This window comes from Anser brachyrhynchus (genome assembly GCF_964034855.1).
Source record: "Anser brachyrhynchus genome assembly, chromosome: 10".
NCBI classification, from domain to species: domain Eukaryota; kingdom Metazoa; phylum Chordata; class Aves; order Anseriformes; family Anatidae; genus Anser; species Anser brachyrhynchus.
The window spans coordinates 6,268,865-6,285,442 of NC_137705.1; the positions used below are offsets into that span (position 1 = coordinate 6,268,865).

Genomic DNA, 16,578 nt, shown 5'->3' on the forward strand with positions numbered 1-16,578 from the left:
CGGGCCGAACAGGGCCCCGGGCCGAACAGGGCCCCGGGCCGAACAGGGCCCCGGGCCGAACAGGGCCCCGGGCCGAACAGGGCCCCGGGCCGAACAGGGCCCCGGGCCGAACAGGGCCCCGGGCCGAACAGGGCCCCGGGCCGAACAGGGCCCCGGGCCGAACAGGGCCCCGGGCCGAACAGGGCCCCGGGCCGAACAGGGCCCCGGGCCGAACAGGGCCCCGGGCCGAACAGGGCCCCGGGCCGAACAGGGCCCCGGGCCGAACAGGGCCCCGGGCCGAACAGGGCCCCGGGCCGAACAGGGCCCCGGGCCGAACAGGGCCCCGGGCCGAACAGGGCCCCGGGCCGAACAGGGCCCCGGGCCGAACAGGGCCCCGGGCCGAACAGGGCCCCGGGCCGAACAGGGCCCCGGGCCGAACAGGGCCCCGGGCCGAACAGGGCCCCGGGCCGAACAGGGCCCCGGGCCGAACAGGGCCCCGGGCCGAACAGGGCCCCGGGCCGAACAGGGCCCCGGGCCGAACAGGGCCCCGGGCCGAACAGGGCCCCGGGCCGAACAGGGCCCCGGGCCGAACAGGGCCCCGGGCCGAACAGGGCCCCGGGCCGAACAGGGCCCCGGGCCGAACAGGGCCCCGGGCCGAACAGGGCCCCGGGCCGAACAGGGCCCCGGGCCGAACAGGGCCCCGGGCCGAACAGGGCCCCGGGCCGAACAGGGCCCCGGGCCGAACAGGGCCCCGGGCCGAACAGGGCCCCGGGCCGAACAGGGCCCCGGGCCGAACAGGGCCCCGGGCCGAACAGGGCCCCGGGCCGAACAGGGCCCCGGGCCGAACAGGGCCCCGGGCCGAACAGGGCCCCGGGCCGAACAGGGCCCCGGGCCGAACAGGGCCCCGGGCCGAACAGGGCCCCGGGCCGAACAGGGCCCCGGGCCGAACAGGGCCCCGGGCCGAACAGGGCCCCGGGCCGAACAGGGCCCCGGGCCGAACAGGGCCCCGGGCCGAACAGGGCCCCGGGCCGAACAGGGCCCCGGGCCGAACAGGGCCCCGGGCCGAACAGGGCCCCGGGCCGAACAGGGCCCCGGGCCGAACAGGGCCCCGGGCCGAACAGGGCCCCGGGCCGAACAGGGCCCCGGGCCGAACAGGGCCCCGGGCCGAACAGGGCCCCGGGCCGAACAGGGCCCCGGGCCGAACAGGGCCCCGGGCCGAACAGGGCCCCGGGCCGAACAGGGCCCCGGGCCGAACAGGGCCCCGGGCCGAACAGGGCCCCGGGCCGAACAGGGCCCCGGGCCGAACAGGGCCCCGGGCCGAACAGGGCCCCGGGCCGAACAGGGCCCCGGGCCGAACAGGGCCCCGGGCCGAACAGGGCCCCGGGCCGAACAGGGCCCCGGGCCGAACAGGGCCCCGGGCCGAACAGGGCCCCGGGCCGAACAGGGCCCCGGGCCGAACAGGGCCCCGGGCCGAACAGGGCCCCGGGCCGAACAGGGCCCCGGGCCGAACAGGGCCCCGGGCCGAACAGGGCCCCGGGCCGAACAGGGCCCCGGGCCGAACAGGGCCCCGGGCCGAACAGGGCCCCGGGCCGAACAGGGCCCCGGGCCGAACAGGGCCCCGGGCCGAACAGGGCCCCGGGCCGAACAGGGCCCCGGGCCGAACAGGGCCCCGGGCCGAACAGGGCCCCGGGCCGAACAGGGCCCCGGGCCGAACAGGGCCCCGGGCCGAACAGGGCCCCGGGCCGAACAGGGCCCCGGGCCGAACAGGGCCCCGGGCCGAACAGGGCCCCGGGCCGAACAGGGCCCCGGGCCGAACAGGGCCCCGGGCCGAACAGGGCCCCGGGCCGAACAGGGCCCCGGGCCGAACAGGGCCCCGGGCCGAACAGGGCCCCGGGCCGAACAGGGCCCCGGGCCGAACAGGGCCCCGGGCCGAACAGGGCCCCGGGCCGAACAGGGCCCCGGGCCGAACAGGGCCCCGGGCCGAACAGGGCCCCGGGCCGAACAGGGCCCCGGGCCGAACAGGGCCCCGGGCCGAACAGGGCCCCGGGCCGAACAGGGCCCCGGGCCGAACAGGGCCCCGGGCCGAACAGGGCCCCGGGCCGAACAGGGCCCCGGGCCGAACAGGGCCCCGGGCCGAACAGGGCCCCGGGCCGAACAGGGCCCCGGGCCGAACAGGGCCCCGGGCCGAACAGGGCCCCGGGCCGAACAGGGCCCCGGGCCGAACAGGGCCCCGGGCCGAACAGGGCCCCGGGCCGAACAGGGCCCCGGGCCGAACAGGGCCCCACAGTGGTAGAAGTGGTGACAGAGAGATGGAATGACTTCTTGGGGCCCTCTCTCTCCTCCCTCCATTTTCACTCCTATGTGTATGCCTGTTACAAAAGCTCTGCAGCTTGCATGGAAAAACCCGTATGGGTATCCAACAAATTTGGTCACTGAGAGCCTGGCCAGCTCCATCAATTAAGAGATGGGTCTTTAATGTGACAATATAAACAATTCAGCAGTAGGAAACATATGGGCACTCCCCTAAGACTGCAAATGGCTAGGGAAAGCAGAGAGCAGAAATTAAACTGCCTCTTCTGTCTGGAACAAACAGAGAAGGTTGAACAAGTTAGTTTTCCTTCCTACCTGGGGGAGGTGGCAGAGCTGCAACCACACTTGTTTGTTTTAAGGCAAAGTACAGTAAAATGGCATCACTCAAAGCCATCCTATATCCCTGGGCTATTCAGCAATAATCACTCAAAGCTTCCTTTTTTTTTCTTCCAGTTCTTTCCTCTCTCTCCAGTAATTTTTGTTTTTAAAAGAATTTGAATATGGAAAAAACAACCCCTGGAGCCACAACTGGAAGGAATGCATCTCATCATACTTTCAACCTAAATAATATTCGTAGTTTAATATACTGGAGTTACTATCATAACTTCAAGGCCTGTTGCTGTAAAAAAACCTGCTACTGGGGTTGTTTGGTGTTAAAGACTCAGCCAGTCAATAGGGGAATGTAACAACAGTGAATAACCCTAACATCCTTGAAAGGGTAACGGAGAGTATTTATTTAAAAATCCCCCTGTATGATATATATTTTTAATAGATAAATAAGCTCATTGTATCAGTTTTCATAAAGAAATCAGTTTAATGCATGGTATTAGGTTTTCTGAATAACATGCTGTAATGCAGATGTCTCATTATCTACTATCATCTTACTTGGCCTATCCAAGTTCAGCTGCATAACTTATATTTAAAATTGAATCCACGCAATATATGACTGAAAACTTCAGTTTACCTATTTCTTGGCACTAGCAATTTTTCCATTTGTGGATTTAGATCCTTTTCTCATTGTAGTCAATACTTTATTGACTAGAGGGACACTAGGATGAGGTCCAGGGAGCATGCCTATTCCGGTATTGACTGTAAAGTGTATTTAACAGTTACGTATTAATAACAATGTTATTGCCTCTTAAATCTGTGCAACAGAATAAATTAGAGAGCAGGTCAATTCCTAAAAATTACTCAAGTACTGTTAGAACATATGAAATGAGGATGAATCATTCTTTTATCTATAATAGTCAGGTGAACAATGGGGTTTCCCCCACTGTTTCGCCACCACCCTCCCAAAACACAGTCATGTAGGTTTTGCTTACTGTAGCTCTTTTTTTTTGTTAGGTAAGAATGTCTACCTGCAGTCATAGTGTGAACCTGAGGAGCTCAAGTCTTCCACAGCTTTAACCTGGCTCCAAAAGCTTCAGTGGTCAAGCCTGGGTCCCTGGGTTAGGGAAACTTTAACCCTAGTTAGACTGTCCCCACACACCCTGCCACTGCATCTCTGAAGGAGCAGAGGCGGCCTTCTAAACAGAGTTTTTTAGGGTCTTTATTTCACCTCTACAGCTTGTCTTGATGGTCTATGGGAAATAATTATCAGTTTAAAATGCCTTTTTTGAGAACTGCCTTTTTTGAAATCCTGACACACACTACAGCTTTAAAGCCTGGAACTGTGTTCTTTATACAAAAGGCCTTGAACTCTCTCCGGACAGACCACTTTCATATCCTCTTGGATGGAACACTTTCATATCCTCTAAGCTCATATATTGCATGGTAATAAGCTGTGGGATTTAGCTGTGCTGTGACAACATGCCTACTCTTTTACCTAGCAGAATAAAGGGCTTTCCTAGCAAAAATAGGAAAGATAAAATGGTTTGCATGATACTTGCAGCTAGCAGGGCGTTCACTTTTTCCGCTACTGGGGGTGGGCTTCCAGGGTTTCCAAGGTGACTATTTAAGAATAACACTATCACCGTATCTTGACTATGGAGCTTTCCTAGGCTTATCCTGCCATAACATCCATTCACATTTCATCTTTTTTTATATTAACCTAAGAAGTTACCCAAGGCCACATTGGAGTTGAAAGCCAGGATTCTTATTAATCAGACTCAGATGGGACCATGCTGGGCTGCAACACATGAATTGCCAGCCCCTTGTTCCATTTGCAGCACTCATCCAGGCTTCAGCCCATTATTTTCATGTTGCAGCCAGATGAGTTTTCTCACTGTCCTCCTTAGAGGAACGTAAGAAAAAAATGAGAGGTCAGCAATTTAGAATTAGCTACTTCTTGGAGATAGTATGGCCAATTTAACTTACAGCACATTGTGAAAGACACTTGCAAAATCCATCATTTCAGTAAAGAAAGTAGCTAGTAAGGTCTTCCAAGAGAGTGCATAACCCACAAGCAAAGATGTTGACCTGGTATATGAGGGAATGGGAAGCTCTTCTTTTGAGGCCTTATCTCAAAGGTCAAACTATTCACCCCAGAGGATCCCTCACTAAAAAAGGTGTAAAGGTATGGTCAGTTCCTTGCAGGGTCTTCAGGCCATCAACAGCCTCACTAGTCCCTTCCAAGGTCTGGCTTTAATAACATTCCTCCACCTGCTGGTGGAGCACCGCTCCTACTGCCCCATGCACACCAAAAGGCAAAGCTTGTCGGCCATGCAAGCAGCATGGAATTGAAGGGCAAGGAGCATCAGTTACGGTGTTCATTACTTTTTTCAGATGCATCGTGCTTGCTTGTCAGAGGCAGGGAGGACACTCAGAGCTCAGTTCTTATACTGATATTAGCAGTATAAACACAAAAAAGAAAAGTAATTGTAATGCCTCTTCTCAGAGACCATTCTCATTTCTAGCATGCACTGCTAAGGCAAGATCTCAGGACAATCTCTTATTCACCATTCTCTTTATACTTCAAGCTATGGAAAATTAGTTTTCCTTTATTTGCCAAACAAAATAGCAAGTGTTCTTCAGGGATCTGATAAGACAATTAAGTACAATTTTTTAGCAGCTAGCATATCTGTTCACTACAGATAAAAGATTCAGATCTTTATAAATAAGGATTGTAAGAGTTCAGATCCAAATAAAGATTCATCTTTTTATCATGAAAAGTTCTAAATCCAATTCTACCATAGTCAAGAAATGTCCTTTTGAGGCAAAGGGAGTGCTGGGATAAAATTCGTTAAAATACAGTCACTTCTCCACTGAACAGTGGAGAGCAAACTCTGGGGCACAACTTAATTCTTTCAGTGACAAAAATACCAACGCTTGGGAAAGTGAAAGCATGCATTTGCAGAGGTTTGGTTCTGTCTGCTAATGGTAATATTGTCTTATGTAGTTTCTACAGAGTTTATATGCAGATTAATGATCCTGGCATTACAGGCTTCCAGTCAAGAGTAATGAACCAAGACATGCACACATATATAGACATAATGTAAATATATTTACTACACTATCTATTGTACATGCTTATAATTTGCCTCTACTATACAGGCATTTGGCTAAACAGGGGTAGACCTGGAAGTAGATACAACAGACATGTTTGTAATTATTGTGCATCTGTTTCCTTTAATATACAAAAACCTTACCTTGCAGACAGAGGCCAGACTCAGCTCCCTGCCTCATTGTTCTCCTCTGTCTAAAGCTGGAGTGTGGGATTAGTTCCACTCTCTGAATTCAATGCATAGCTAAGCTTACCTGATGTGACTTAAGGACAGCTACTCAGCAGGGAGGTTTGAAACCTAATAGTGGAACAGGAACAGGAAAACTCCCCAGCGACTACAGTGCACCGGCGTGTGAAAGCTGGAGCTGTCATTTCAACAGCACGTCAATATGCAAGATGTGGACTGGCTCTTGGCAAGTGTGCCCAACTGAATGAGCTGCAGTTCCAGGAGAAGAGGCTGGAATATCAGTAAACAAAGAAAAAAATCAGTGCCATCATTTTGGAAAATTAGCTTGACTGGAAAAGTTCACATTACAAAGTCTGGGATTTAAGTCTTTCAAAAGTGGTTTGTGTTCCCCCAGAAGATCCCTTGTTTTGTTTCTTAAATGTTAAGGAATAAAGAAGGGGAAAAAGTAACAATGACAAAGAGGAGATAAGCCAACTCTAAGGGCAACGGGAAGCTGTGAAGGTTACGCTGCAGTGCTCCACATTCAAACAGCTGTGGCCATACATCAACTTTGTCACCCCGTCCCCTGCCAGACCTCACCTGGTATGTCAGAGGAGGATTCAGTGCATTTTCTTTCACTCTGAAAGACAAAATAACAGAGCAGCAATGCCTTGCAGAGACAGAATGTGTTTCCTACAGCAGTGATCTCATTCCAGCCTCTCCTTCACCAAATAAGTCCATAGAGCTCTCTGCATACATCAACATTTCTGTTAAATCTGTCAGCACAACAGCCCAAACATCCTCCCCTTCAGTGAAGCTCTTGCCAACAGGACTTGGCTGCTGCTGCATGCCAGTGATTTTAGTTCACTCAGACACAAGGGGCTGGTATGGATCCCCAGGCAGTCAAAGAGCCATGTCACCAATTCCATGTCCTCTTGGAGAGGAGCTACCAGGCAGGGTGCCAGGCTGGTGTCAGTGGGCTACCTCCTGCTGTCATCCTGTCAGCGAGGTGACATGGAGGGAATGATCCTGAAGATATCTATACATTTCCATGTCTCAGAAGAGAGTCAGAAGGATCTTTCCCTTCACTGGGCTTACTTTTTAGTGACACTAGATGGATCTACTCAGCAGTTCCTGTATTAATGTCACACCGTGCTTTTAGGGATCGTGACTGTGCCTACATATACCCTTCAGAGGCTCTCATCAGTTTTACCTACAGTTTTTTCAGTGCTCAATAGCTGCTGTTGTTCACATTCAGTCTTATCTACACTTTTCTACCAGCCTACTTCACAGCAGGGTGGGCAGGCAGGTAGTTGGTCATAATGACATGTAAACTTCAAGGTGAACTTCTGGGTTGTGTTAGAATTCCAGCAGAAAACAGGTTGCTTTTTGCAGACTGCATTCAGAGAGATACCATGTTATATCCAAGGCTATATCCTGTCTTTTTATAATACTTTTAATGAAGCTCACACACATACACCAGTGAGTTCCAACCTATAGCTTGCCCATCTTCACAAAGCTGCTGCAAGGATGGTTGTCCAGTAAATTAGCTGCTCTAATAAAAAATTGTTTCCCTTTAGAAACTTTGCCTGGCTAATGTGTCTGATCTCTATTCACCATACCAGCACTGCAGTTTGATAACTTGAACAACTTTTATGCATTGTTTCGTATCTCTAATGCAACTCTGTGGTTTTTTTTTTCTCCCCTCTCCAAAAACTGTTGCTGCTTTGCATTGCCCAGAGATCATAGCATAAAAAAAAGCCCCAGCCCTGCATCTTCCAAGGTTAGCATTCCCATCTCACTCTGCTCTGAGCCAGACCTTCAGCTTTTACCACTATTCTGTTGATTTTGAGGCTAAGTATTTCTGATCTGCAGCTGTGCACTTCAGCATCATTTCAGAGCCATAACAGAGTTTTGCTGTTTTACACCAGTGAAACATCCCATCCTGAAGGCAAAGCTCAGGAGGACTCCAGCAGGTAATGAATGCAGTCCAATTTCTAACCGACAATATTCATTTCAAGGCCAGGATCTTTCAAACTCCCTGTGCTGCTGCACATTACCTGCCAAACCTTCCCACACTTGCAGACAGGAACCAGAAGAGTTGATTAGAGATAGTAAATAATATAGGATGAAAACAAATTTGGTAGTAAAAAGACCTTTGAGAATTTAGAAAAAAGCTCTATAGCCTTTCAACTTATTCATGATTTACTAGGAAACGGTATAATAAAGCAGGCCTAAGAAGTAGCTAAAATACTTCTTAGGCCAAAATATCCCAATTTAAGTAGCGAAGTTGTATACCGAAAGTCTGGGGAACTGTTTAAAGTAAGCTTAAAAAAAAGACACTCTCCCTTCCCCCAACACCAAGCCTTTGATAAAAAAGGCAACAAAAATGCTAATCTTTGCTGTTAAGCAGAAAGACTTAAAAAGTGGCTAACAAACACCATGAATTATTCAGGGACTGGGTTACCGCTATTCTACATACATTGCTTCAGAACATGAGCTCAAAGCCACACAAGCAAAATCAATTCTGTGAATGCTACAGTGATAAATTCAAATAATCTCCTTTAATTGCATTAACATAATATATCCTTCCTGATCTGTAAGGAGATGTAACTTAACTCTCCAAAAATGAAGGGCTCAATCCCAATCTAAATTAAACAGGTTTTATATACACTATGCTACTCCAGTAGGAGAAGTATTACTTTATTTTGTATAGATATGGTCAAAAACAGTCCCATTCTTCAATCTAATACTGGCTAAACACCCAGGAGTATTGAAGATTAAAACATCAGAAGAACCCATTTAGAGTTTCCACAGTCATAACCATCACCACCTTCCCTAAATGCAGAAGAAACTTTGACTCCTTGTAGGCCAAAGTCTACCCCAATTACTTTCTGGGTTACTGCTGTAGACAGCCAGGTTGGAATAAACATACCCAATGCCTGGCCATGCTATAGAAGCGTTTAAAGAGCAGAATATCAGTGGGACAGGCCAAACTTTGGCCCTGCTAAACCCAACGATGTAGATATGCAACAGTTCGGGGAACTCCAAGGCAGGCAGAGTAGGCCAGGATGCAGTGCCTCATCAGCACCACCTCACTGCAGTTTGCAGTGTGCTTGTTATGGGCACCCAAGGTCACCAGGGCCCTGGGAAAGCTTGAAAGGGAAATATAGTGTGTATACGACACACCTCTTTAGCAAGACAAGGGAACGGGGAGCACACAGGCCTGCGGCCACCCTGAGAGCCTGTCCAAGAGCGATTGCCCAGAACTGAGACCCCAGAAGGGAACCTGTGGGTTAAAGTTGCTGTGTGCAGTTGGGAGGAGGGAAGGCCTCAGTAGCCTCCATGTGTCTACCATTGAGCTAGCTTCCAAGCTGGGGGCTTGCTGAGGGGCACTGGGATACCTTTGGTTCCCCTATGTCTTTGCCACTCGCCTACAGATCCTCTGCAGCCATTTTGTAAAGCCTCTGGCCTGCTGGGCTGTTTGGTGCTCTACAGAGTTCATTATGGAAACACACACGGCCTTATTTGAGGAATCAGGATCAGGAATTCATTAGTAAACTTCTTTAAAAAAAAAAAAAGAAGTGGCTGCACCTGACTCAGCATCTTAGAAGCACAAGGTAGAGAGGAGGACAGTGAGTCCCTGAAGGTATCTCCAGCCAAGCACCTGCAGAACCAGGGCCACACAGAGACATACCAGCCCAGCTCCATGCTGCTGAAGTCAGCACCCCTAGAAACAGTCACAGAGATTTTGGTACACAGTAGTAGCTCTGCAAGGAACTAGCCTTTACCCCAACCTGCAAAGAGTACTTCTAGGACTTACCTTATTTTATGATTCACAGAGTGCTGCAACACTAGCATCAGGAACTTCTAGAGGCAGGAAGCCCCCCTTTAATACCTTTAATACATCTACACAGCTGTGAATATAATCTCAGGGGAGACAACTCATTGATAGTCTCACAAGGAAAATCACCTGATGCTGCAACTCATCAGGTTAATGAAGGAGCCAGTGTGGTAGCAAATGGCAATACCATTAACCGCGCAGCTGTATGCAATGATTTGTTTTCCGTCAGTGGCTTTGGGGAGGGGCTGGAAAGTAGAAAAACACTCACAGAGAAGCTCAGTTACAAAAATCCAAAGGTAAAGTTCCCAATTAAACACATAGCAGTCAAGTTAAAATTATAGGTGACAATTACTGTAACTTGATTAGGCACAATAGCAAATTCACTTCCCTAAATCACTTTCACAACTCTCCTAGGAGGTCTGAAAGATGTAGTATATGAGGTTCATTTAATTTCTAATGTAGTAATTATCACTACTGAATAAAAAAAAATAGCGGTGACAGACCCAGGAAATAAATTTAGCACTTGAGGTTTTAATAAAATTTTTATGTGCAACCCCGTTGGTTAGAAATTGTTTAATCAATCTTATCTGGTTCACAGCCTTTCTGCTGAGCTTTCGCTTCATGTTATTACAAGGCAATATGCTGCAGCACCTTCTTAGCATCCCAAGCTGCAAAGCCTGAATGCTATTGCTATCCAAAGCTAGCACATGCTCCTGTTGGAGATGCGAACACCCACAATTTTGTTCATGTGCTGCCAGTTGTTTTCAGGTTATGCAGCTGGTCATAGGTGCTGGTAACTTGAGAGCAGGGCCTAGCCCACTCTGACTGTCTGCACGATGGGGTCTCTGCTCTAGATGGGAAATTATTTCTGTGGCAGGGGTATCTAAGGAGCTTCATCAGGTTTTCAAGATGTTAGTATGTACGAGATGCTACCAGTCCTTTCTGAAGGAGCTTTGTGCTCCCAGCTTTAGCGTAACACTTCTAAAGGCAGCCATTCTGGCTTCTCCAAATTTCAGAACAGTGGTTTGCACAGGGGCAGCGGAGGGTGATAAAGAAACTAAGTCCATTATCCACAGCTACTGGAGTTTCTGAAATTTTCCTGACTCGAGGTTTTGCTTAGATTTTGAGCTTGCCTAAGCTGCTAGGCACAGGTAGAGAGAAAGAGCTGAACCCAGACCTCCTGTCCTGCGACTTGCCATGTCACTGCCCTGTGTAAATTAAGCTGAAATGGTTTATTTCTGATTGCAAGCCAGGGCAGCTCGAGTAGCAGAGAGGTTAAAATGCAGTTATTTGTATATAAGAGAGAAAAAGGTCATTAGCTGGAATCCTGGCCTGTTTTTAGTATTTCCTTTATTTAACCTAAATAGGCCATCTCCGCTGCTGAACAAAATTACTCTCACTGCCAGGCTGTTTAAAATGCTCACTGTTTTAAAGAGTGCCACAAATTACATACTGCCATTTTATTTGGGCATTTGTACCATTCAGAAGTGAGCATGGCTGGGCAGAAAGTAATACAGAAGGTACTGCAGGCAGTAATCACTTTGCTTTCTCCAGTTTTATCCATCAGAAATGCGGCCTCTCCCCTGTAATGGGATTTAGCTGGGCTCTGGCTCCTTGCTGGCACTCTCTGCCCAAACACACACATTACTCAAGCGTTTTGAATTTGGTTTTCTGTTTGCAGTTAGTACACTAATAATTTGTGGAGTGACCCAGTGGTGAACAGGTAAATTGGTAGCTCCCAAATTGATATAAAAATCAATAAATATTTAGGCATTACGATTAAAAATAAAATAAAATAAAATAAAATAAAATAAAATAAAATAAAATAAAATAAAATAAAATAAAATAAAATAAAAACATTTAGGAGATTGAAGCACTACAACACAGTCATTTGAAGTGAGAAAATAAACTGCTGACCAGAGAATTAACATAACTGTCGCCAACTGATTTATTTAAAAATACATATATAAATGTTGGAGTAAACAGTATTTCCCCTGATGTGTGTTATAATGGTTCATAACCTGTCCTTAAATCCCCCATGGTCTCTGTCTGCAAAGGTTTGCCAGGTGAATGCCCACCAAACCCCACAGCCTGAGGCCTCCTGGCCCAGCCTTTGGTCTCTGTCTGCCTGGGCCTTAATGTCAGCTCCACCGGGGACATTGCGGGCAGGGCCAGGCAGCAGGGGCAGTGATGGGACTCATGCCATGGCACATAAATGATGCAGCCAGCACGGTCCAAGGTCTTCCAAAACGTCTTGAGACCAGGGGGTCAAAGATGTGGGATGCCACTAGTCCTGAGCGATCAACTGGGAGCGCCTCAGAAAGCGGGTGATCGGAGTTAGAAGTTGCTTTAACCAGGCACCCCAAAATCCCCACGACCTTCAGAAATCCCAGTTGTTGCTTTCACCTGTCAGCGCAGCACCAAAGCCGTGACAAAAATGATTAATTAAAGCACAGCCCAAGACATGAACGTTCTCTCTTGCCTTTTAAAGTTGGAGTCTGGGTGTCGTTTTGACACACCAAAGGACTCCAGCATACAGACCCCGGGCACGATTCCATTCTGACAGCCCGTATGGGCAGGTTGCTGAGGAAGCACAGAGGGAAGCTGTCCTCGGAGTAGCCGGGATGCTGAGAAACCCTCGTCTGCGTCTTCCTTGGGAGCTGCTAGGATCCGAAGGCCACTGCTGCCATCTGGTGTCACTGTCACCCTCCCGGCAGGAGTGCAGGCAGCAGAAGTGAGTGCAGCAGGCCGGGGGAACGAGAGGAGGCTCGGGCCCAGATGCCGAGGAAGGACAAAGTCTTCCCTGGCAAAGAATGGCCAGCATCAAGCATCCAGCTCCAAGACCTTTTCAGACCAAGAGACTTTTCAGACCCGCTTTCCTCCCTTTGCCGCTGCGCTGCTGCCTCCAGGCTGCCAGAGCAGCACGTGTGACACAGGACTGCAAAAGCCTGGATTTGAGGCAGCACCTGGGGGCTGAGCAGGGTGCTGGGCTCCCCGAGACCCCCCCAGGCTGTGGGATCCCGGCACCAGCACCGAGTTCTGCCTCCCTCCCTACAAGACCCCCCCATACACAGCTGCCCCACAGTGCTGGGCGTTTTGGACCCTGCCAGGGGACATCAGTGACGTTAATTAGGTGACCATCTGCAGATGTCTCGTGCGATTTCGCCTGTCGGTGATGCATCACTGTGCATATTTTCATCCACTTAACTCCCAGGAAAACAAAATAGATGGCAGCGATCTGCGAAGAGGCTCCTGTGCGTTTGCTGCCAGCATGAGAGCTTGCAGGGCTGTCGCCCAGAGCCACATGTGCATTTCTCCACGGGAGTTACCCCTTGTGCACCAACATGGATCCTGGGGAAGGGTCAGGTCCTGGGAGCACCAGGGACCTACTCTGGGGCCCATGGACCTGCTGGCTGTGGGCATCAATAAGCCCTGGGTGCCCCAGAGAACTCACCCCATCCTGCTGTCTGTGGGCGAGCCAGGCTAGCGGGGCTGATGCGCTCCTGATTTATGAGGAGTGTTTCCGACACATGAAAGAATGATTTATTTCAAAGAGATCAGTGACAAAGGAGATGTCGTGCCTCTTGTCACTGCAAAGGACAATCTCCCTTGGCATGGGCAAGTTACCGGGCAGACACCACTCCTGGATGCTGAGAGACCCAGGCCACAACACGAGAGGGGAGGGTCCGTGGCCTCCCATTCCCTCAGGAGACAATTATATCCAGCAGATAATCAGGCCAACAAGCCCAGGTATAAATTTAAAGTGATGCCAATAGAAGGACTCACTCATCACAGTCCCTTTTGCTGTCAGCAGTTTGGAAAGCCGCAGCTTCTAGCTGAACTGCCTAGCACTAAAAGCAGCTAAATCAATTCACCAGCAATTACAGATCCAGGGCACAGATTTGCAGCAGGAGAGGTGCTCAAGGATCTCTCCTGAGGGACAGCACTAAAGCTAAGTTTAAGGATATTCCTGAAGTGTTTTTTCTTAAGTGCTCTTCTCCTGGATGCCCGCTCCCAGGCCTCCCAGCCTGCCCAGCAGCGATGCACGCCCGTGTCACACCCTACAGACATGGGCTTGACTTTGCACACTGTGAAGAGCTCCAAAAAATTGTGGGAGGACAAAGAATGGGGATTAGGATGTTGGCCAGGGGTGTGGGAAGAGCTGTGTTCAGTTCCCTGCTTTGGCAAGAGCCTCCTTTGCTATTTGGAGCAAGTGACGCAGGGACAGTGCCCGGAAGCCCCTGGCTGTCACTGTGTCACCTCCCCGCAGCCTCGGCCCCGGGGCCATGGCTGGGAAATGAAATCCCCCTGCAGAAGGCCCCTGATGTTCATCTTGTTGTGGGACTCAGGTGCAATGCTAATGGGGCACTGGCACCCTAACTCAGGACGCAGGCAGGTGGAGGGACTGGAGCAGCAAACAGCCTGGTGCAGATGGTTAAACCAAGGAGCTTCTTCGTGAAAAGAAGAAAATATTTCCTGGGAAAGTCACGCAGATAGAAATAGGGCTTTGCTTCCATTCCCTAGCTGTCTTCTGTGTCATCCCAAATCTCTGTGTGGCCAGTTCTCTGCAGCATCCCCACGCAGGGGGCTGAGCCCCCACTGGAGGGGCAGGATGGGGCAGCAGCGCTCACCCCTCTGCTGAGCACCCCCACGCTCTCCTTGGTCCATCTGAGCCAAGGAGCCCCCAGAAACAACCACAAAGTTTTCCCAGAGCTTCCATTTGCTGCAATTCCTGTTCTTTAGGCGCTGCCCCATAAAAAAAGATCCGCAAGTTAAGCATGAAATAAAGCCTGCAGGAAGGGAATAATCATTATTTGATCAGCTCCCAGGGTATCAAATAGCAGTAAATTGAGCTTCAGTTAATAACCAGACAATTTTCAGTGTCATACTGCTACATTTTCAAAGCTAATTTAACTATTCCATTAAAAAAATGAAAACATATTCAAATTAAAACACCCATAAGATATGAAGGGGGGGGAGGTGGGAAGCCTCATTGGAGAGAGGACCTGAAATGCATCAGTAATTTCCCATCAGGCTACAGTTCCCTTAACTGACCATGACAGTCGAAGATGAAATAGAAATTTCTATATCAAACAGGAACACAAAGGAGAGCTGACCTTTGATCAAATGTCTGTTTGTAGTTTTGACAAGGAAATTTGCATTAAAGGAATTTATGCTGGACACTTACATGAGAAGTTAGCTCCCAGCATGTAAAGGAAAGGAGAGGTCAAACCATCCTTAACCGGCCTGTCAGATGAAAGCCGCGCTCTCCTCGCTGCATAGCTATGGGAAGTTTCGAGCCGCTCAGGCTCTCTCTCTAATGCCCACCGCCGCAGGTTTTGCGAGGAGAGTTTTCAAAGCAGTATTTATTCAGGGCTGGGCAAGCCCGTTTCAAGCAAACAAAGGCATTTGCGCACAAAGCAAACCCACTTTTAGCACAGCAGCAGAAGGCATGTAAAAGAAATCAAAAAGCGCCAGCTACTTTGAATATTGGAGCTGCAGGCTTGGCTGATCCTCCCTGTTTTCCTGAAAAAAAAAAAAAAAAAGGAAAGAAGGCTGAGAGGGGAAGGCTGGGTGTGCGTGGCCCTGGAGCACTGGGTTGTAAGGGTCTGCCCTCAACAGCAATGTGAGCTCGCAGCAGAGGAGCCCTGCCTGCAAGGTGGCAGGTGCTGAGACTCTCAGCCAAGGAATATCAGTCAAACAAAGCGTTATGAGGTGTTTATATAAATAACCAAAGGAAGTCATGGAAATCCAAAAGAACAGTGAGATTTTGTTTTCCTTTTTTCTTGTCAGAAAAATTCCCACTGCTTATTTGAACACCGCAAATTGCACAATACCAGCCCTTTTTTAGACAGGTTTTTACAAAAGATCCTGCACTGTGTAGCTAAGAGAATTACCACGTTCCTTAGGTAGAAGATGACCCACCCAACACATGGGATAATCTCTTGGATTGTCTCATGTCTTCCTTAATCTTATTTCTTTAATATTTCTGAGGTTTCCCAGACATTCACATTCTTGTCGTTCCCTCTCACTGTGGTTTGGGTTTTAGTTATAGTTGTTTTTTCTTTATTTTCTGTTGCTTAGTATGGCTCCAGTCCCAAATCCTTCAAAATTATAGAAGTTTTTTACTAAGATTCAGTCTGAACCAAGCATCTTGGTCGGTCACCAGCACAGCACTGTCGGCACAGGGCCCTTCCTTCCAGTGCAGGACTGGGACACAAATACCGCATAACCCTTTCAAAGAATTTGGGTAATGGATAGTAGATGCATGCTGGTAACAGGAACACATGCACGCTCGTCGTGGGGGCTGTCACAATATTAAATTACTGTTTAGGAAGTGGAGCGAAGTGCTTCTGCTGGGAACAGGTGCACAGCCCAAATGCTCTCGTGGCATTTAGGTTAGGAAAGGAAATCTGGTAAAAAGCTTACAGAAAAATCATTTCCAGCACACGGAAAGAGCGAGGCTGGGACTCGTGACTAAATTAGCGATTAATTAAATCTCAGAGGGAAGGATCCGAGCTGCGCTCCCCGAGAGCAGCACGAGCAGACTTGCCTTCACCATCCTCTTTCTGCTGCTCCCTTAGAAAGCAAGACTTCAGCTGAGCAGCTCCAACTGCTCTTGCTGCTGCTTGGGAACTAGGGGCAGCGTGTTTCGAGCAGATACCCGAGTTCCTCTGAGCTATACTGCTCCATGCCAGGGAGGAATCCCGTTCTCAAGCCCCAGCTGTCAGAGCCGCCACACGAGAAGGCAGCCCGTGCCCCGCTCCACCTGCTTCTTGACCCTGGGACAGGGCTTTCCATCCTGTGTGCAGGAACCCCAGGGAGGGTGTAAACAGT

At 49.9% G+C, this 16,578-nt stretch overlaps 1 long non-coding RNA gene across 1 annotated transcript; it reads right to left on the minus strand.

The window, feature by feature from the left end:
* Positions 1–2,140: 2,140 nt before the first annotated feature.
* On the minus strand, positions 2,141–14,920 carry LOC308200378. The gene is made up of 3 exons (XR_013955578.1): positions 9,721–14,920; positions 6,498–6,537; positions 2,141–6,188 (listed from the first exon to the last, which is right to left on the minus strand). It is a non-coding gene; the product is annotated as an uncharacterized lncRNA (long non-coding RNA).
* Between the last annotated feature and the right edge of the window lie 1,658 nt (positions 14,921–16,578).